We start from the raw sequence: 23,846 nt of genomic DNA, 5'->3' as shown, positions 1-23,846 counted from the left end.
AAAAGATTATATAGGGTCCATGTCTATTCTACAAAGGTGGATGTGTTATAAACCAAGTTAGGCATTGGTGGCGACAAGAGAGTTGGTGTCAAGAATAGTCCTTATGTGAGAAGTTGTATCTCCATGAGTTATTCATGGATATAGTGGGGTCCCATGGAGAAAATTGGAGTGTTGAGGTATTCTTTCATGTTTCTGTTAGTATTGTCCAAGAATCCATGTGAATTTTGAGACCTTAGTTGAGGGTCTAGTGGATTGAGTTTTTGTAAGAAGCCTTTGTTCCATGGCCCTCTGCATCATATTGGTATTAGAGAAAGTTTGATCATTGGGAGGACATATCTTGGTGTATGTTAGAAAAAGAGAGCCAAGAAGAGGCTAGCATAATGCCTCCAAAGGGATTGTCCACAGAGGTGGCTAAGAAATTCCAAGAGATGGAAGAGATGATCAAGTCTGAGGTCAAAGAGGCACTCACGGATGAACCAAAGGCAATGAAGAAAGGAAAATGGCCAAGTGAGGAGACTGATCAAGAAAGCGAACAAGAGGATGAAGAAGAAGAAGAACCCCAAAGGCAAGATCCAAAGATACCCGTTGATTAGAGATCGTTCCTTAAAGCCCTCAAAACAATATGCAAAGACTCTTTTGAGGCCAAGATGGAGATTCCTACCTTTAGTGGGAAGATTAATGCTGAAGAACTTGTAGATTGGATAGATGACCTGAAAAATTGTTTTGAGTACAAGGAAGTGGTTGAGGAGAAGAAAGTAAAGTTTGAAAAGACCAAACTAAAGGGTGATGCCTTAACATGGTGGAACTAAACTTAAGGTGAAAGGGTGAAGATGGGAAAGAGTATGATTCATTCTTGGGATAAGATGGTGTCCAAAATCAAGGCCCAAATCAATCTTGTTGATTATGAAGTTCATCTATATAGGAGAATGTAAAACTTGAAGTAGAAGGACTTGGATGTGGCTTCCTACACAGAGGAATTCCACAAATTGAGTTTGAGATTAGGGAACCATGTAGATAAAAAGGAGAAGGTTTATAGATACTTGAATGGGCTCAAATTCAACATTCAAGATGGGATTAGTCTCATGACTCCTAAAATAGTAGATGAATGCTTTCAATTGGCATTGAGGGAGGAAGATAAGTTGAGAAGAAAAAGTGAGCAACATGGTAGGGGAAGAGGAGGAAAAAATTATAGAAGAAAAGGAAATTTTTGGGGAAGACGACAATCTCAAAAACCCCAAGGTGAGTCTTGCTACCAAGAACAAAGTGGAGACTTAGGTTCAAGAGGAGGCTTTAGAGAAAGAAGACCCAATGGAAGGGGTAGATTTGGTGGACCAAGGAGAGGTCTTAGTGTCTTCATAGGGAGATGATTCAATTGCAATCAAGTAGGGCACACTGCAAGCAAGTGTCCTGAGAAATCCTCAAAATCTCATGGAGGAGAGAGAAGAAACCACTTGATTCAAGAAGAAGATTTCCAAAGTGTTAATTCCCCTATTGGAAGTGCAGCCCAAGCCCATGATGGAGAAAGCTTGGTGATAAGGAGAACCATGTTGAAGTTACGTCAAGTGAAAGAACCCCCTCAGAGAAAGACATTATTTAGAACCATGTGCAAGGCCTACGTTAAGATATGTAAGTTAATTGTGGATTCAGGTTCTACTGAAAAATTGGTTTCCATAGAGATGGTAGAAAAATTGAAGTTGAAAAGATTACCTCATGCTAACCCTTTTAAGGTGTCATGGCTGAATAAAGGGCAATAGGTCTTAGTAGATGAACAATCTTGGGTACAATTTAGGATAGGAGAGATACATAAGGATAAAATATTGTATGATCTAATCCCCATGGATGCATTTCATCTGTTGTTAGGACATCCATGGCAGTATGATTTACAATCCCAACATGATACGAAAATAAACTCCTTTCTCACAACCAAAAATGGGAGAAAATTCAAGATGGATCCTTTACCAGATGAGGGTGTAGATAAGAACATTGGGTCAAGTGCTATGTTAGTAAGTGGAAAATAGTTTCTAGACATCCTAAAGGAAGAAGGAACCCTTGGGTATGCTCTGATTTTGAAACCCAAAAACAGTCCTAGTCATGGTAAGGAACAAGTTCCCAAGGAGGTGTAGCAATTGTTGGACAGGTATAAGATCATAATGGTGGAGTAAATGCCTAACACTTTACCACCCATTAGGTACATAAGCCATCAGATTGAATTCATACTAGGTTCTACTTTGCCAAACAAACTAGCCTATAAGATGACTCTATCCCAGAATGAGGAGATTGCCAAGCAAGTGCAAAAATTGTTGGATAAGGGGTTGGTGAGAAAGAGTCTCAATCCATGTGTTGTCCCAATAGTCCTAGAACCTAAAAAATAATGATAAATGGAGACTTTTTACTAATTTCAAAGCCATCAATAGGATTACCATAAGATATAGGTTTCCTATGCCTAGAATTGAAGACTTAATGGACTATTTGGGAGGGGCTTGCTACTACTCCAAATTGATCTCAAGAATGGGTATCATAAAATAAGAATAAGGAAAGGGGGTAAATGGAAGACATCCTTCAAGGGAAATGAAGGTCTCTATGTGTGGATGGTGATTCCTTTTGGGCTATCCAATGCCCCAAGCACCTTTATGTGCCTCATGAATGAGGTATTAAAGGACTTAATTGGTATATTTGTTGTTGTTTATCTTTATGATATTCTTGTATTTAGTAGGACAAAAGAGGAGCATTTGGATAAATTGAACTTGGTTTTGAATAAGTTGCATGATAAAAAGTTGATGATCAACATGGAGAAGAGTGTCTTCATGAAGGAGGAGCTTGTCGACCTTGGTTTTGTAATTTCTAAGGGGGATTTGAAGATGGATCTAGAAAAGATGGAGGCTATATTGTCATGGAAAACAACCAAGACAATAGGTGATGTGAGGAGTTTCTATGGATTGGAAATATTTTACAGAAAGTTCATAAAAAATTTTAGTCATATATGTGCACCTATCCTAGACACAATCAATGGAGGTAAAAGATGTAATTTTTCCTAGACAAATGAATCTTTTGAATATCTGAAAAAGAGAGTAGCACAACAACCCATTCGTGTTTTTCTTTATTTTAACAAGTTGTTCACAATAGAGTGTGATGCTAGTAACCTTGCCATAGGGGTTCTCTTGAGTGAAGAGGGCAGTCTGGTGGCTTTCTTCAACAATAAACTCAATGATGCTAAAATGAAGTACTCTACCTATGATTTGGAATTGTATGCAATGGTACAAGCCTTGAAGAAATGGCGATAATATCTTTTACTTAAATAATTCATTGTTTATACTAACAATCATGCTCTCAGTTTTCTGAATGAACATAACAAAATTAGTCATAAGCATATGAAGTGGGTTGAACATCTTCAAGCCTACACATTTACCATCAAACACAAGAAGGGGCAGGTCAATAAAGTGGTAGATGCATTGAGTAGAAGGGTGTGCATGGTGCAATAAATCTAGTTGCAAAGTGTGGGGATTGATTCCCTCAAGCAAATGTACAAGGATGATAAAGGTTTCAGTGAGAGATATAAAGTTTTCACTCAATTTTAAGATTCTTACCATTCTGATTTTTATGATTTTTTGTTGCAGCAGGGGTTGTTGTTCAAAGGGAGTTGTCTATCCCTAGATGCTCCATGAGGGAGAACATTATCGAGAAACATTGTGGAAGTTTGGGAGGTCACTTTGGGCTTGATAAAACCTTGGAATAAGTGAAGAGGTATTATTTTTGGCCAATGTTGCAATCAGATGTGAGGAAGTTTGTTGAAAGTTGCAACATATTCCAAAGGGCTAAGGGAACATCATCAAATGCAGGTTTATATCAATCACTCCCTATTCCTAGTAGGCCATAGGAGAGTATCAACATGGATTTTGTTTTGGGTCTTCCTAGGACTCAAAGAGGTTTTGATAACATTTTGGTTGTAGTAGAAAGGTTTAGTAAAATGGCTAACCTTTTCCCATGTAAATATACTAATGATGCTTCCCATATTGTTGGTTTATTCTTCAAAGAAATTGTTAGAATCCATTGGATGCCTCTAAACATTGTGACCGATAGGGACTCCAAGTTTGTGGGACACTTTTGGCATATATTATGGAAGAAGTTGGGGACTCAGTTCTCCTTCACATCATCCTATCACCCTCAGAATGATGGTCAAACTGAGGTAGTGAATAGATCATTAGGAAATTTTCTTAGATGTCTTACAAAGAAGCATGGAGAAGCTTGGGATATGATTATCCCTCAAGTTGAATTTAGCATAAAGATGTTTTGTTGAAAGATAATTCCATCTATGAGACTTTAATTAAAGAGTATGAGTGTTCACTTTTGATTTAATTTTTTAAAATTATCATTAATCATTATACAACTATTTATTTAATTAAAAATGAAAACTAATTAAAAAATAAATATTGCATGTCAAATGTCATCTTAAATTATGGAAATGCACCTCAATTTATTTATTTATTTTTTATTATGAGATTATGTTCTAGTTGAATTTGAAATTTTAATATTGAATTTTCTTTTTTCAATAATTTTTTAAATAAAATGAGGATGATAATATTTTCTCCACTCTTCTCTGCTAGGGTTTGATCGCTTGTTGCTTCCCTTTCTTGGACTATGTTGGATGGGTACTTCTAGGAGGGATTGTGGGAGTCCCCACTTCATGGGATTCGTAACCATGTGAATCCTAAAGATTCCTTTGTGCACATTCAGAAAGTTATCTCTTCAGTCAAGGAGAATATCCTACTTCCATCCTGGCCTCAATACCATCTTGACAGCCTTTTTAGACTGAGGAACCTACTAGATTCATTGATAAATTGTTGGGGGGGGGTGGGGGAGCCCCCCTAAAATAGGTAAATATAAAGTGCACTCGACTCTCAAGGTGGAATGCATTGTGAAATACTAACAAGTTGAGATCCTCGATGTGACGCTCAATATGGCTATTGCTAAGCACAACCTCTCTCTTGTTGGTAATTTTCTAGATTTTCACCTTTCTATTGACAAGGTAATAGAATAGGTTACTACTAGGTGGAAACTTAAAGGTAGTGTGTCTATCAATGCAATGGTAAATGGTCTTTTCCTTTTCAATTTTGTTAATCAAGAAGATTTGGTAAATATTTTCATGGAAGGCTCATGGTCTTATGGTAGTAATAACCGCTTATCCTTGTCCAAATGCAAACCTAGGCTTGACCCTTGGAAATATTTGGGAGCAGTTACACCTACTTGGATCCATCTTCCTGAGCTACCCCTTGAGTTTTGGAATGTAGGTGTATATAAAGAGATTGCTAGTTCCTTTGGTAAATTCTTAGTGGTGGATGGTATCTATCAATCCAAATCTAGACTCATGTTTGCTAGAATTTGTGTTAATGTGGCCACTAACACAAATTTACCAACCTAAGTTACGGTCCTTTCTAGGATTGACTCTTGGGTTCAATCCATAGAATATGAAAATTATCAATCCCTCTATCAATCTTGTAGAATATATAGTCATCTCAATTTAGAATGCAGGAAACAACCTAGTAGAAAATAATAGATTTTTAATGTGTCTTTTGCTCAACCTAACATTGGTATGGAGAACAATGGGACCTGTTGATGACTATTTTGGCACACTCGCCAATAGTCAGGTAGCCAATGTGAACACTCACCACCTCTCCTCAAAAGCAATAAGTTTTGTGGAACTAATCACTGCAAGCTCTCTGTAGTCAGGTCTCGACGGTGATGGGCAACCCAATGGTTGATGTGGTTGTACCTGTTAAGGGGCCTGCTAGTTAAAACTAAATCCCACTGATCATTAATAACTTAACTTCCTCTTTTTTTTGTATTTTTTATGGTTTTAAGATTCTTCTTGAAATAAACTGCAAGAGATAAGGAAACAAGAAACTAACAATGAAACTAATTCAATGACAACTTAATGAACTACTTAATCAATACCCCGCAACCCAAAAGATCATCAAATATTATCCAAATCACATTCAACAATGGACCTCCAATAAACCTACAAAGTCAGCAACCTCACAGACCTATGGAAATAATATCAGCATAATAATTGCCTATCATAGTAGTTCTCATACACCATTTATGTGTGCAACATGAGTCATAAAGAAATAAACAAAAAATCACAAAACGATGCTAATTTCAGACAATAGAAATTAATGGATTACAAAGAACAATCTCGTAGAACATATGCATAGATTAGGCAATATATAAGCTACTTCTTGTATTAATTTTAAAGAATATATAACAAAACTAACTCAAGTTCATAACAATCTACAAAATAATCTAAAATTTCTAAGTGGGCCTCAAACCATCAATTTGTGGACCCTTAAAAATGAATCAAACTTCTCAATTTATAGAGTTTTCTACCCTACTTTATAGGAAATAAACCTAATCTAAATTAAGAACTCAAAACTAGGAGTCACAGTTAACTTGCAAGTTTCTGCCTCTAGACTCCAGTTAAATACTATGAAATAGGGTTTTAGTGAGCACTATGAAGAGCATGCTATACGAGCTAGTATTTCCTAGTCATGTAGGATTTTGTTCAAAACTAGAACATGAGTTGGAGCTTCCGTCGGAGTGCCAGTGGAGACATCATGCAAAATCTCTCCTCATAAATCCTTCTATCTTTAGTAACTGTAGGTTCATTTTCTACTTCTTTTTATAAGATTTATAATTATTAATTATACAAGCAACTTCTTAAGCAGGAGGATCGACAACATGCTTGATTCTAAATTTATATGTTATCAAAATTTCCTCTGCCTTCTCTCTTTTCTTCTCCAATTACCCTATTATTTTTTATGCCTCTTGATATTGTGTAATTAAGTAAGTATATTTGTCCATCAGTGTGATATGGAACTAAGCTGGAGGTCCCAACTGTTGGGCCTCATATGCATCCCATTGACCTAGTAATTTCTCTTCCTCCTTGACCCCTGTATCAGTTATCCCTAATCCAAAAACTCCAAGTAGATGCTTTACAAAACCCTCATGTTTCAAAACTACCTTAACGACATGAACTTAGATGTTTGCCATATCTTTCACATACTCCTGAAGCATCTTTATCTTCAGTTCCAAAATGTATGCATAAGACAACAAGTTCTTACAACTATCACCACCCAAGAGGTCTTCCTCTATTATTACCTCTTCTCCTAGGTTCAAAACTTTACTTAATATCTAGAACTATTTACTAAACATTTTGATCTTTTCCTCCCATTTATGAGAAGAAGAAGGTAATGCTCCTCCCAACTGTAATTCCTCCTTATACTCCTTTATAGTATTTTGCAAAAACAATGTGATCTTTGCAAAATTTATTTCGGCCCATGACTTCACTGCAGCGCCACCTATCTTACCTCTATTAATGCTTTTACCTCTTCTTCTGGAAGTGATGAGGTTGAAGGTAGATTTTCATTTCTATAGGAACCTAGAGGATTGCCCATATCTAGAAGAAACTACTTGTACTGATCCAGCTATGCTTTAAGCTCTATATGGGAGGTATGTTCTTTCTCTATTCGCCCCCTAACGACACTGGTGGCTAGTTCCAAAGTATCCAACTATCCCCACTTTTTTTTCTTTCCCAAATTTACTTGAGATACTTGGTATTTTGGGGAGGTTTGACCCTCTATGTTAAGTGGAACTGCCACATCCACAACCACTTCACCTAAACCTATTCTTGATAAATGATGTAGAACCTTAGGTTTCTTGACCTTTCTTGGTTCCTCCATGATTGCTCATTGTAGTGTAACTTTAGGTAGCTCTACTTTTCTTTTCTTCCTCTTAAAGGTTAATTTGATCCATTATGGGACATATTGTCCTTTTCACCTTCATGTGGTACCACGTCAGTGGTTACAATATGGATGTCAGCCTGTTCTTCTACTTCAACCTCATCCTATGCTCCCGTACTTTTGTATCCTTGGAGTGAAGTCATTCAATGAGAAGGACCTACCTGGAGAGCTACATCTTCATTCAATTGTTGTTTCTTCTAAAACTTTCCCAACTTACCACTAACTTCTTCTCTGAATGTCCTTCACTCTTTATCTATTTCTATCATACCCTGTTCGACAACTATATCCTTAAGGAAGTCTTCTTGATCTTGAGGGGTCAAGACTAATCTTTCATACAACAAATATTCAGCCTCACTTTGTTCTTTCTTGCCTCCAAGTGATTATTATTTCCTATGTTTTTCTTCTTCCTTGTGGTAGGCCTAAATGACTGTGTCCTAGGTGGCACTATGGTTGTATCAACCAATGGTGGTATAGGGGCACTGGTAACTGGGACTTGTTATGCAGGTGTTGGATGAGGCCAAGTGGGTGCATCCTCATCTATTTATGTTTCTTCTTCTTTCTCCTGAGAACCTTCTCCTGCAATTTGTCCTATAGCTATCCTTGGTGGAAGAACTACAGCGAGTGGGATAGCTCCTAGTCCATCTATTACTCCAAGTTCTGCAAATTTCTTCAACAATTCTGATTTTCTTATCTGCACATGAAGCTTTGCCATTAAGTCATCAATGCTATCTTCAGGGCCAACTGCATCATCTGGGTCAGTGGATGTATTTTTCCTTCAGCTTGATCTTGTCTTGTGAGCATATTCCTTATAACCCCTTGATTGGGGCATATCTAAGGTGGACTCTTTTTGCTTCCCCTTTGAAGCACTCAGCCTAAACCTTAAACTAAACCACTCTTTGGTCATGTTGATGACTTCTTGAGAGACTTTGTCTATATTTAGATCTTAATGCATGGACCACCTTATAGGAGAGAGGGCCCTTTTATCAATTTTCTTCTCTTTGTATGCATAGTCCAATAAATCTCCATCATCCCTCAAGTCTTTGGGCAGATTAGTTTCTATTTCAAAATCCCTGATTTGAGGTACAGACAGTCTATTATAATTCTTTTCCCTTACTTCAAAATTATTAGGGAGGTTCACCCAAAAATCCTTCAATCTATGCTTGTGCCCCTCATATGCTTTAGGCATAGTTTTCTTGAGTTTCCTGTAGGTATCATCGTACTCCCTAGCATAATCAAATTCTTTTAAGTTCGAATCTTGGAGTTCCTGCTCTGCCAACTTCGCCACCTAGATTTCTGAATAAGAAAAATACCCAATAGAAATTGAAAAATTTATTCCTACATTATGTTTTGATGATAGGAGGGATTGGAGGCCGAGTGGCTATTTGACATATTGTAGAAAAATGATGTGATCATTACAATACCTTAGCAACAACATAGGGTTCCTGTAAACCCATTGACCCTTATGTAAGTGGAACGTTGGTTTTGAATGAACCAACATGTCCATTCCTAAATGATGGCCATGGCTTCAGGGCTTATTATATACCCTATATCTCATGTTAGTTTAATAGTTACAGGGAAGAGGAAGGCATCATTGATTCTTTTAAAGTGTGCATTTGTGTTAGTGAGGGGAAGTTAGGAATAATATTCCCAAACCTTCTTCTAGTGTTCTTCATCCCCAAGTTGACCTTCCACCTGTAATCTTGGAAACTCACTAGCTCAAGAAGCCACCCAAATGACATAGGAGGTGAAAAAGAACTTCTTTCTTTGGTGGACCTCCTTCTTCTGTTTGCATATATTATCTAAAAAGATCTGAGCCCAATCAAAATATAGTTACCCTGTGAGGATGGTAGTGATGAATTGGAACATCCAGGGATGAAAGTGCTCACAGTCAGGCTTGCTAAAGGCCTTTCTCAACACGATGATTAAATCCCTTTGTGCCTCTTTGAAATTTGCCCTCAATATATTAGTGGCCTTTAAGCTTGTTTTTCTCTCTTCTTCCAACCAATTTTCATCCATATGCCTCTTGTTTGAGGTCACATTACTATTCCATACTCCTAGGGCTTCTTCTTCTGTAGAAAGAAATATTTCATCTCTTATGGGGATCCCAAACATAAATTCTAGCATGTTCGGAGAGAAATCAATCACTATCTTGCCCTGTGCATCTATCCATTTCCTAGTGTCAGGATCATAAAACTGAGCAATTGTCATGATAAATTTAGGGGCCTGTACCAACTGTGGGAAGATAGTAGCCTCCACTAGGCTTGATCTTTTAATTCTTCTCAATGGGGCCTCTAGCCTTGGATTCTCCAACTATGCTCTAATATCCTCAATTTCAATGTGGCTTATCTCAATGTTCGTGACCCATTTTATCTGATCATCGAGTTCTGATACATAGACTTGCCCTTGGTAATGGTACTTCATTGTTATGCAAAATTTGTCTATCTCTTTTCCTCTCTTGTTGGGATTTGATTCCATCTAAGTGCTTCAATCTGCAAGAAATAACCAAACATTAATCCATTGTATAAAAAAATTAAAAACTTCATCCACCTCGGTTCTTTGGGGTTCTGGGGACTCGAGGTAGATAAATCCTTTAAAAAAAAACCTTAGAACTCTTGGGTTTTGGGGTGGCTAAGATTTAAAATAAAAGATTCGAAACTCCAGGGTTTTAGGGTTTCGAGTTGGGTGTACTGAACAAAGTCCAGAAGTTTGGGGTTTCGAGCTTGATGGATTGCAAATGGGTTCAGAACTTTGGGGTTCTGGGGTTCTAGGTTTGAGATATGAGGCTCACTTTGAGACTCTATGGTTCCAAAATCCTAGGTTAGACACAAAGGATACCAAAAAAGACTTAAAACATAATGAGCTCTAAAGGGATGGACCTTGGAACTCTGGGGTTCCGACGTTTCGAGGTCTATGGTATTACTTCTTTAAAAAGGGAAATTTAGAACTCTAAGATTATGGGGTTCTGATGTCATTGTCTATTAGGGACAAGACTAACCTCGGAACTCTGAGGTTCTGGGGTCTTGGAAAATCAACTTAACCTATAACTCTGGGGATCTAAGGTGAAAAACTAGGGCACATGGGGAACTAAGAAAAACAAGACAAAAATGAAAAAAATAAAGAAAAAGAAGAAAAAAAATGAAAGACAAGAAGATCTAAACTAGAAAACAACAAGGAGGGCAAGAAAAATTGCCCAAGAATGTGAAAGGAGCTCAGAAGGATAGAGGCACAAAGTGTGGAGGCCAAAGGAAAGAGCTCTAAAAACTTGAATGCACAAATGAGATTTGAAAAGTTCATTCTTCCTATTTATACCCCCCTGAACCTCATCTATACAAATGTCTTAAACAAGACCTCAGGACTCTGGGGTTCTAAGCTCAACACAAAAATAAAGAACGAAAACCTCACCTCATAACTTTGAGGTGAGCAAGAAAAAGAAAATAAACAATCAACCTCGAGAGTCCAGGGTTTCAGAGTTTCGGGGATGATGGACAATACATACCTCGGGACTCCGGAACTCCGGAGTTCTGAGGTAGACAAAAAGAAAAAATACCTCGAGACTCTGGAGTTCCAAGGTAGACAAAAAGAAAAGAGAAAAGACAAGGCGCTACCTCAGGACTTTGGGGTTCCGAGGTTGTGTACGAACAAGCCAAAAGAGACCAACCTCAGGACTCTGGTGTTCCAGGGTTCTGGGGTGGACAAAGCAAAAAACAAAAGAAAGAGACCTTGAAACTCTGGGGTTCTAGGGTTTTGAGATAAAAGGAACAAAAAACAAAGCAACAGAAAGAAAAAAAGGGGGACCCATATTTTCAACACAAGGAAACTAATTGCGGTTAGGTATGCAAGGCATAACAAATGGCCACTATCCTGGAAAAATGACTCTAGGTAATTTAGAACTTCAAAATATCTAGTTAATCCAACACCTAAGGCTACTATCATTCAAAAGGATGTACAAGAGAAAAAAATGAGTGAACCAATGAATAAACAACCAAGTCTAGAACTGAATAGGATTAACTCTTAAGTGTGTGCACATGATTTATTACTCCATCATTTTCAATAATGAAGATAAACAAAGCAAACTAGGCCCAAGCTACGTGGTGAAGTCAACCAATGTGTTTTGTGCAAGGTTATCTTGGGCATATCTCTACTACCAGCTAACCATTCATATCCCCGACAAAGATACCTTTGGTTCCTATGAAGTAGTGCTCCACTACCAGCCAAGCATCTATAGCCCTGGTGGAGGTTACTTGAAACACTTTTAGTTTCTTTAAGAGGATCGTTTCTTTTCTTTTCCTTTTTCTTTTTTGAAAACATCATGAAATATAGAAGGACTAGTTCTTTAATAACCTTTTAAGAAACTTTTCAAACATTGAAGTCTAATTACTAGGTTGGGAACCATGATGGACAATGTGAAACATCTTGTCTTCTAATTTTTCACTTGGAAACAAGTTCATTTGATAGCTTACAAATTTTTTTGATGTATCTTAATGTGATGGTAGTGTTGATTTATCAAGCTAGCTTTTTTCAATTGAAGGTCAAAAACTCAAATCATATTTAAACCATTATATACCCCCTTGAATGAGTGTAGACAAAGGTTTCATTTTTTAACCAAATGAAAATGAAGTTGTAAATAGAAAAGAGTCCAAGTATCTCAAAATTTGGCAACTTGTTATGCATAGGACACCTTCCTTTTATAATATTTGATAATAAATATATATATCCTGACATGACAAAATGAAAATGAATGAACTGAAACAAACAAACAAAACAAAAAGGGAAACAAGCATGCAACAAAGCGAAAACACAACAAACATGCAAAAACCCAAACAAGAAACAAAGCAAAAAAAATAAAAACAACTAATCTATTAAAAACAACTAATCTGCTATATACAACAGGTCAAGCTTCACTAGGCATTAATCAAAGTAATGTTTGAGGAACTGGCCATTGACAGGCAATGGTACAAGTTCTCCAGTCAAAGAGCTTAACCTAAAGGTGTTTTATCCTAAAATTTTGGCTATTTGATAAGGACCTAACCACAGCCTTTCAAGCTTTTGGTGATCACCTTTCTTCTCCTTGGCCTTATCCCATAACAGAACTAGATCAAAGATCCAAAAGGTTTTCACCTTGGCTCTTTTGTCAAACCATTTCTTAAAAATGACTTGGTGCTTGACGAAGTGTTGTAAGGAATTAATCCTTTTTTAATCAAGTTTCAATAGATTTAGGAGGTGAACCTGTACCTGATCCTCAATTTCAAGGTCTTTCATTAACTGGAGGATCAATATTTGTAAGTTGATTGAGAAGACAAGAGTTTGGCCATAAACAAGGTAATATGGAGAAGTTCCTAGGGTGGCTTTTATTCTAGTTCGATCAGGTCATAAGGTGCATCTCAACTCATTATGCTAGTCCCTAGGATTCTTCTCTAGTATCTATTTAATGACATCTAGGATGTTCTTGTTCCAAGATTTGGCTACTCCATTACCTTGCAGATAGTAGTTGGACAAAAATTTCAGTATCATCTTATATTCATATAACCATTGCATCAACTATGCGGAAGTAAAAGCAGGGCCATTGTCACTTACCAGAGTGAATGGTATACCAAACCTAGTGATGATGTGTTCTTCAATGAATTTCAAGACTACCTCCATAGTATTTCGATATGCAATAGCTTCCGTCGATCAGGTGCAGTAATCTATTGTGGTAAGAATGAACTTATGTCCTGCAGATGAGTTAAGATTAATAACACCTACTAAATCCAGTGCCCATTGGGTGAAATCTCTTACCTCAAACACTGGTTGGAGTGGCATGGCAGGATTCCTCTCTCTAGAAGCTATGGTTTGGCACGTATGATAGTGACGAACATGCTCATGACTATCCTAAAAAATACTAGGCCAGTAATATCTAGCCTTCAAAACTTGATGTGTAGTGGCATCCACCGACCCATGACTTGTACTGTACTTCCTATGGAACTCCTCAATCATGTTACGAGCTTCTTGATGATCAAGACATTGAAGGTAGATACCTTCGTAATTATTTCTATAAAGGGTCTAATCCTTGATCATATAATTTGCACTTTTGAGCCTTAAAGCTCGTCTTTGTGTGGTTTTCAACTCCTCAGTATGCTTATTATTCAACAATATAAAAACTAAATCTGTGTACCACAGGTCCTGAGTGAATGACTCTAATTTATATTGTTGGCACTAGATTTGAGGGATGTTAGTCTCCATAGCTTGAGACAATCCTTCACCTCTGACTAACTTCATTTGATGCATCTCCATGTTAAACTCTTACAAAATTTCCATCAATTTCCCTTGATATTCTCCCAACTCAGATTGCATAAGTAGTGACTTCACCACTTGATTAGGCACAATCGCGTAGATTTTACTCCTTGGGATATAATGTCTGAATTTCTTGACTTCTCTTACTAACGTGAAATCATATTTCTCAACAGTAGAATATCTCACCTCAGTACTCTTGAAAGGGAACTCATAAATGCAATGGGTTTCTCATCCCCTTCTTGCCTCTGCGTCAAAATAGCTATTCCTGAGTATAATGAAGCAAAAGAATATATGTAAAATGATAGAGTATAGTCAAGACTAGTTAATATGGGAGCTTCAACGATGGATTTCTTGATCTAGGTGAAAGCCTCTTGCTTCAGTAGTCCATTTGATTTTATCATCCTTCTTCATCATTTCATTTAATGGCTTGACTATCTCTACAAACCCAATGATAAATTTTGTGACAAAATTGATCTTCCCAAAGAAAGATCTCATCTCCTTTTTACTTGCAGGTAGTTGTAATTTTAGAAACACTTCTACTTGATATGGGTCTATAGATATCCCCCTTTTAGAAATTACATGACTGAGAATTTTTCCTTGAGCCACTCCAAATATGCACTTCCTAGGGTCGAGGGAAATCCCATATCTTTGACATCTCTCTAGAACTTTTCGGAGGTGGTTCGGGTGATCTTCTCTGAACTTGGAAAATATAGTCAAGTCATCCATATATATAATAATACATTTGCCAATCAGATCTTTGAAGTTCATATCCATTTCTCTTTGGAATGTCACCCCAACATTAATTAACCCAAATGGCATACTTAGGGTATGCATATGTTCCCCAGTTCATTGTAAACATTGTTTTCATATGATCCTCCTAGTTCACCAAAACTTGGTTATATCTAGAATAACCATCTAAGAATGACATCATTTGTGAACCATTGACAATTTGTAGTACTTCATCCAAGGAAGGAAGTGGGTAATTATCTTTTTCAGACAGCTTATTGAGGTTGTGAAAATCCACACAAGCAGAATTTGCCCATCCTTTTTCCTTACTGGTACCAAATTGGCGACCCATGTAGAATGACGTATTGGGAAAATAATCTTAGCAGAGAGAAATTGTTGTACTTCCTTGAAAATCAAGGGTTCTATTAGTGAATTAATTGGTCGTTGCTTCTTCCTAGATGACTTTTTATTGGGTTTTAGGGGTACAATAGTTGGACACAATGGATCACTAAGAGGGGGTATGGTGAATCAATGATTTAAAGTCTTTTTTTTTAAACAAGGAGATACTGGTAATGTACAAGATAGACTGAGTGCTAACCGGTAACTTAAAAAAAGAAAGTAGGATGAGCAAAGGGACTTGCTAAAACACTAGTATATCACATGCAAAAAAGATGTGACACACAACACTAGATATATAAGAGGAAATCCGAATGTGGGAAAAACCGCGGTGAGAATAACTACTAAAGATCATCTACTCCAATCTAGCCTCACAATAACTCTTCAATTACAATATTTAGGACACCAACCCAAGGAGCACCAACCCCTACACTAAGCTCCAACTTAGTGTTCACAATATAAAGATTCAGATATATATATGAAATCACTATTGCAAATGAAATTTTGCAACCTTACAAAAATTCTCCTTTGTCAGTTTCAGTCTTACCAGTTTTTATACTCACCACTCACTCTACAACTTGACTTTGCTCATCACTTTTCTTAATCTCATATCACAATGATTTCCCTCTCTCAACTCACACTCGATCACTCTCTCTTAGGAACAACTTCTATCATTTTCTCACCTCTGTGTTCAATGCACTCTTCACCGATTTATCCCTTATACTGGTCTTACTCTTCTTTTCTTTATCAATTAGTACCTTGATCCTCAACACTTCAAATTTTTATCTCTTTGGATCTCAAAAATTTCACACTTCTCTTCTCTTCTTCAGCAACAACAACAATAATCTCAGGTCAACATATTTAACCTTGAGTTTTCCTGCCAAGAAACAATTCAAACTGAGATGGCTAGGGTTTCCTTCACTCTACAATATCTACATGAGATGTGATCCAGGATGTCTTAGATCAATCACTTGTATTCGAGAAATGCATCTGTACATACTTTCCATTATCCAATGCGTGCTTGCAAAAGATAGAAATCTTGTACATCATTTTCCTCTGTCGTTCTTTCTTCCTCAAGCCGCCCCAGTCAGTCACGATCCCGTGAGTTTTGGTTGTTTCATTAATGTCAACTAGCTGTTCAACAACCTTGTCGATGGAGGATTCATCGACCTTGGTGTGTTTTCCACCTCAGCTCCATATGGCAACATAGTGCTCATACACTCAACTCCTCAACATCAAGTTGGTTTGCACTTGATCTTTCAGCAAGATTATATCGGTAATGACCTTTACCAGTGTGACCTTCTTCTCTTTCTAACCGGTAGTGCACACTACACTGGTGACACATCATCACCTCCGATGGTTCTCATCTGCATAGTGGTTCTCATCTTCTACTACATTTGTCAGTAAACTCTACCAGTTCACCTCTCCCGTGTTTTGCTCAATCGGATCTCCTCCTCACTACGTGGCTCTTTACCAATTCTATACTCTAGACCAGGTTATGTTATACCAGTTATCACTCAACATGCTCACACACTCATGCATCTCACCTCATACTAATGAAGCCACTGATAATCTCAACCACTACTAGTCAGTCACCATACCGGTACACACTTCTTCATGTCGGATCTACATGTACACTCTTCTTGATGCTAGTTGACATACTCCTACTGGTAGCCTACCTACTATACTGGTTGAAATCAATGACAACTCAATGCCAATAATCTCCCCCTTTGGAATTGATGTCAACATCTTCTTTTCTAGTTCTCTCCCCCTTTCACAACAATGGCAAAGGGAACCTTTAGTCTGACACCCAATAGGTATAATTCTCTCCCTTGACTGCATCCAGTTAAGACACACTCTCCCCCTGTGTCCATGCTTCATGATTCAAGAGTCAGAAGATAGTGGCAATGGTTGAATCCCTCTTAATCATGCAATTTCCTATGCGTTCATGTGTTGCCAGATGGTGGTACAACTCCCATCTTTTATCTCAAATACTCAAATGGTCCCAAAGAAAGTGGCTTGGTAAATATGTCAGTAATTTGCTCATCAGTTGGAACATATTCAACAATGACTTTCTTCTCTGCTACGTTCTCTCTCAAGAAATGATACTTGATTGCAATGTGTTTTGTTCTTGAGTGCATTATTGGACTCTTGGAGATGTTGATTGCACTCAAGTTATCATACTGAATGGGAATAGGTTTTGATATCTTCAGCTGTATATCCTTCAATGTCTGCTTCATCCATAAAACTTGTGAGCAACAAGTAGTAGCTGCTATGTACTCTACCTTAGTAGTGGATAGTGACATTGAATCTTGCTTCTCACTGTGCCATGACACTAACCAGCTTCCTAAGTAGAAATCACCTCCACTTGTACTTTTTCGGTCATCAATACTTCCTGCCCAATCTGCATCAGTATAAGCTTGCAAAGAGAAGTCTCCTTTCTTTGGATACCACAGACCATAGCTGATAGTTCCTTGTAGATACCTGAGGATTCTCTTGACTGTATTCAAGTGAGACTATTTAGGAGCAACTTGGAACCTTTCTACCATGCAAACAACTTGTACAATATCTGGTCTAGATGTTGTTAAATACATAGACTACAAATCATAGACCTATACAATGTTTTCTCAGCTTACAACCGGTAACCATGGGAGTACTTACCGGTTTGTTGTCCTCCATTTGAAACTTCTTTAGAATGTCTCTGGCATACTTGGTTTGGGAGATGAAAATTCCATTCTCCTTTTTGTGAGATCTACAAACCAAGGAAAAAAGACAACTCACCCAACATGGACATATACAACAACTATGATCATGTGATCTCCATTTACCTTGACATACAAGTTTCTATCTACATTCCCTTTTCAAAATCCTTGCTTCTTCAAATAATTGTCTAACTGGGAATACAAGCTCTAGGAGCTTGATTCAAACCATACAAGGCTTTCTTCAGCATCCATACAAAACTCTCATCTTCATGCAATAAGTACCCTTCCGGTTGTTCCATATAGACTTCTTCCTCAATATTTCCATTGAGAAAAACAAAATTTTTAAATCCATCTAATACACTTTATATCCTTTATAGGTTGAGAAGGCTTAAACCATTCTTATTGCCTCTAATCTAGCAACTAGTACAAAGGTTTCCTCAAAATCAATACCTTCCAATTGTGCATATCCCTTACAAATTAATCTTTCTTTATGCTGGACTATCTTACCTTCTTCATTCATCTTGTTTTGGTAAACCCATTTTTTACCTATTACATTCTTATTAGTTGGCCTAGGAACAAGTTCCCAAGTCTAATTTTTCTCAATTTGTCCCAATTCCTCATCCATGGCATCTACCCACTTTTCACTTTTCCTAGCATCATTAAAATTTTTGGGCTCTACTTCATTCATAAGACAAATATTTACTTGCTCACTTTCTTGAGCTAATCTCCTCCTGGTTTGCACACTTTCATTCTTATCTCCTATGATCTTCTCTTCTGGATCATTCTTCTGCACATACCGGTTGGGAATCTTGTTTGGTGTACCATCTACCGGTCTATTATCAGATTGTTCTTCAATTTCAACATCTAAAGCATGAATGTAGGGTGTTGGTGCAAATCTTCCTCTATGTGAGTCTTCACCTATTCTAACATTTACACTTTCAACTATCCTTCTCAATCTCTTGTTGTAACATTTGTAGGATTTACTATTGGCTGAGTATCCTGAAATGATTCCTTCATCACTCTAGGAATCAAAACTTCCTAAACCATCAACATCTCTCTTGAAGAAGCACTTACTTCCAAACACTTTGAAGTGCTTAAGTGATGGTTTCCTTTCATTCCATAACTCATAAGGAGTCATTCTACTATTCACTCTTAAATGTGCCCAGTTTAAAGTGTAGACAATAGTATGAACTACTTCCTTCCAATATATATATCTATTATGTTGGCCTCATTTAACATAGTCTTAGCCATCTCTTTCACTGTTTTATTTTTCCTTTCTCCCACCCCATTTTGCTGAGGTGTCCTTGCAACTGAGTATTGTCTTTGGATTCCATGTTTCTCACACTAGTCAACAAATTAATTTGAAGAGAATTCTCCACCCCGGTCTAATCTTAAGCATTTTAACCAATGTCCACCCACCATCTTCCTAAAGATTTTGAATCTCTCAAATGCTTGTGACTTATCTTCCAGGAAGGTTACCCAAGTCATTCTTGAGTAATCATCTATGAACAAAATGAAATATCATTCTCCAGCTAATGCTCATGTTCTAGTTAGCCCACACAATTTAGTATGTATCAACTCCAAAGGTGTTGAGGTGTTATATTCTTTTTTTTTTAAACTGACCTTTGCTTTCTTACCTCTGACACATTCATCACAGAATGTGCTTGCTGGTTTTATGATATGAGGTATGTCTCTCACATACTAGTTCTTGCTGATCTTAACCAGATTATTGATATTTACATGGCCTAATCTCCAATTCCACAACCATCTTTCATATACCTATTGCATCATGCATTGGGACTCATAGCATTCCTTTAGATTGTAAACATTTCCCTATGTTCTCGTCGCTTCTGCTACCACTTGACTAGTACTCTATTTTCTTGTCTGACAACTGGTAGAGTCAAATGAGAACTTGTACCCTTTGTCACACATCTAACTTACACTCAATAGGTTATGATTAAATCCTTCTACATAGTACACATCATGAGCCTTGAGCTTTCCATCAATATTGAGTGTACCCCGACCTATGATCTTGATGGAAGAGCTATCACCAAACCGGACCGAACCACCATTCCAATCATCAAGCTTGATGAACTTTTTCTTATCTCCGGTCATCTGATTTGAGAAACCACTATCAACTACCCACAAATTCCTTCTTTCAACATGTAGAGCAGTCTGTACAATTAGGTTGGACTCTATCTTGTTTTTCTCCTTCTCTACCCAAACTAGTTTCTCTTCTTTCCCTTTCTTTTCTGTTACTTTGTGTTCTAGTTTTGTTTTCAACTTTTCATCTGGTACTAATCTCTTTTATTTTTCAGTTTGAAGTTGACAATACCTTGCTATGTGGCCAAAATTTTGACACTTATAACATTTCACGTTAGCACTATAAGATGTACTCAATGCATTTCTGTAGGACATTTGCATATTACTCCTACATTCATAATTCTTGTGACCAAGCTCATTACAATTATAGCATAAGTCATTACTACTTTGTAATACTGCAAATGAGTTTCTACTCTCAAAATTGGGGTTCACATTCTTTTTCCTGCAATCTACCACTCTATAACCAAACTTATTACACTGGTGACAATAGCCATGGAAAGTTATAACATACCGGTTAGGTTGTTTTGGACCTACAAATGGCTGCCTTACTAGGGATCTTCCTTTCATGCTGCTAATCCTTGTGAATCCTTCATGATCAATACTTGCATTTCTCCTAGTATATGTATGTCTGTGTATTCGGTATGATTTTTGGTTCATTGATTAAGTATACTAGTTTGTGTGATGGTTCCTAGCAACATCTGCATCTGTCTTCTTCTCGGTATCCTTGCCTACCGTGAATGTGTTCTTCTCCTCACCTTTATTAGAAGAAGTGAATTGTATTTCCTTATCAGATATATTTTTACTATTTGAACTTTGAGCTTCTTGAAAACTTAAGCCACCCATATCTTTGGATTGCTTATGTTTTCTTAGCATCCTGTCTAGGGCTTCAGTGCTTCCTTCAGACTTGCTTCTCACTTTTATTTCTTCTTTACTTTTCTCTATGTCCTTCTAGAGTTTCACTATTTCTGCTTCCAAACTTTGATGTTCCTTTTCCTTTTCACTTAGACCGATACTGGTGACTTTACACATCCTCTTGGCCTCTTCCAACTGGAGTTTTAGATATGTGATTGTTCTCTTGGACTCTTCAAGAGATTGCTCCAGCAACTCTTGTTCTTCAACTGCAACCCTTTTTACCTTCTTCAAGTCTATTCTTGTTTTCTTTAGCTCATCTAGAGCACTAATGAGTTCTGCTTCAAGGTCTGCTTCTCTTTCTTGTTCTTCCTCTTTTGCTTCTTCAGGTATCAATACCTCTTGAGCCATAAATTTTTTTTCTCTAACCTCATCTCCACTATAGCAGTCATTTGAGGCACTTTCCTCATCAGTGGTATCATATTCATGTGTGTAAAGGTCGCTTTGCTTCCAGTGGATTTTTCTACCATGCCGGTAGACATCTTTCTTCCTATCCTTACCATATGATCAGTTTCCACTTAAATGATCATCTTCATTCTTATCACCATAGGGACATTTAGTGGCAAAATGTCCAATCTTTCCACTATTGAAATATTTCAAAGGCATCTCACCTCTATAATTTCTCGAACTTGTCTTGAGTCTTCTAACAAAGTTTCCCATAATCTCATCAAAGTCTTCTTTGGTTGAATCATGAGTATATTCTTTTCCTTTTCTTGAAGTCTTGAAGGCAGCTTCTTTTTTCACAGCATCAGTACTAGCGGTCCTCATCTCATAGGCAGTTAGAGAGCCATACAACTTATCCATAGTGAAGACCTTTAGATATTTTTCTTCTTCTATTGCTGAGACCTTTGTATCATACTTATATGTGAGAGATATAAGTACTTTCTTCACTACCACCTCATCTTTTATTTCTTCTCCAAGCCCTCTAATGGTGTTTGTTGTTTCATCAACCCTTTGAAGATAGTCAGAAATCTTCTCTTCATCTCTCATCTTCAAACCTTCAAGTTGTGCTCTCAATGTCTGTAACTTGGCTTCCTTGACTTTAGCATTGCCTTCAAATATCTTCTACAATTTTTCCCAAGTCTCCTTGGCAGAGGAACAGTTCATTACTTTAACAAACTCACTATCAGACAACCCACTAAGAATGACATTTTTACCTTTACCATTGTTCTCATATTCTTTCTTAGCATCTAGATTAGTAGGGTGATTATTAGGGACTGTATACCCATTCACAATCGACATCCATACATCGCAACCTAGAGAGGACAAATAGGTTTCCAATATCCTACTCCAAAAAGAACAATTGACACCATCAAACATGGGAGCTTTTGAGGAGGTGGATTCATTTCTTGCCATTGTGAAAACTTAACAGGATCTACCTGAGCTTGAGAAAGATTTTGACAAAATAGGGTACCTATGCTTTGATACCAATTGTTGGACATAATGGATCACTGAGAGGGGGGGGAGGGGGGTGAATCAATGATTTAAACTCTTTTTTATTCAACAAGGAGATACCGGTAATGTATAAGACAATCTGAGTGCTAACCGGTAACATAAACAAAGTAAGAAGGATGAACAAAGGGACTTGCTGAAACACTAGTATATCACATGCACAAAAGATGCAACACACAACACCAGATATATATGAAGAAAACCCAATGTGGGAAAAACCTTGGTGAGAATAGCTATTGGAGATATTCTACTCCAATCCAGCCTCACAATAACTCTTTGATTACAATATTTAGGGCACCAACCAAAGGAGAACCAACCCCTACACTAAGCTCCAACTTAGTGTTCACAATATAAAGATTTAGATATACAAATGAAATCACTGTTGCAAATTAAGTTTTACAACCTTACAAAAATTATCCTTTGCTGGTTTCAGTCTTACTGGTTTTTATACTCACGACTCACTCTGTAACTTGACTTTGCTAATCATTTTTCTCAATCTCATATCACAATGATTTCCCTCTTTCAACTCACACTCGGTCACTCTCTCTTAGACACAACTTTTTCTAGTTTGTCACCTCTGTGTTCAATGCACTCTTCAATAGTTATCCCTTATACCAATCTTACTCTACTTTTCTTTATCAATCAATACCTCAATCCTAAACACTTAAAATTTTGATCTCTTTGGCTCTCAGCAATTTCAAACTTCTCTTCTCCTCTTCAACAGCAACAACAATAGTCTCAGGTCAACATATTTAACCTTGAGTTTTCCCACCAAGAAATAATTCAAACTGAGACGGTTAGGGTTTCCTTCACTTGACAAGATCTGCATGAGATCTGATCCAAGCTGTCTTAGATCAATCACTTATATTTGAGAGATGCATTTGTACATACTTTCCATTATCCAGTGCATGCTTGCAAAAGATATCAATCTTGTACATGATTTTCCTGTCATTCTTTCTTCCTCAAGCTGCCCCAGCTAGTCAGGATCCCATGATTTTTGGCTATTTCAACAACCTTGTCGATGGAGGCTTCATCGACCTCTGCATGTTTTCCACCTTGGCTCCACATGGAAACATAATGGTCATACACTTAGCTCCTCGACACCAGGTCAGTTTACACTTGATATTTCAGCAAGCTTATGCCGATAATGACCTTTACCAGTGTGACCTTCTTCTCTTCCTAACCGGTAATGCACACTACACCGATAGCATATCATCACCTCTAGTGTTTCTCATCTGTATAGTGGTTCTCATCTTTATAGTGATTCTCATCTGCTACTGTATTTTCCAGTAAACTCTACTAGTTCACCTCTCCTTTGTTCTTCTCTGTCGAATCTCCTCCTCATTATGCTGCTCTTTACCTATTCTATACTCTAGACCGGTTTATGTTCTACTTGTTATCACTCAACAAGCTCACACACTCATGCATATCACCTCATACGGGTGAAGTTAGTGATAATCTCAACCACTACTTGTCTTTCACCATACCAGTACAT

The sequence above is a fragment of the Cryptomeria japonica genome, chromosome 4, assembly GCF_030272615.1.
Source record: "Cryptomeria japonica chromosome 4, Sugi_1.0, whole genome shotgun sequence".
NCBI lineage: Eukaryota > Viridiplantae > Streptophyta > Pinopsida > Cupressales > Cupressaceae > Cryptomeria > Cryptomeria japonica.
Note: the sequence above shows the minus strand (reverse complement) of the source record.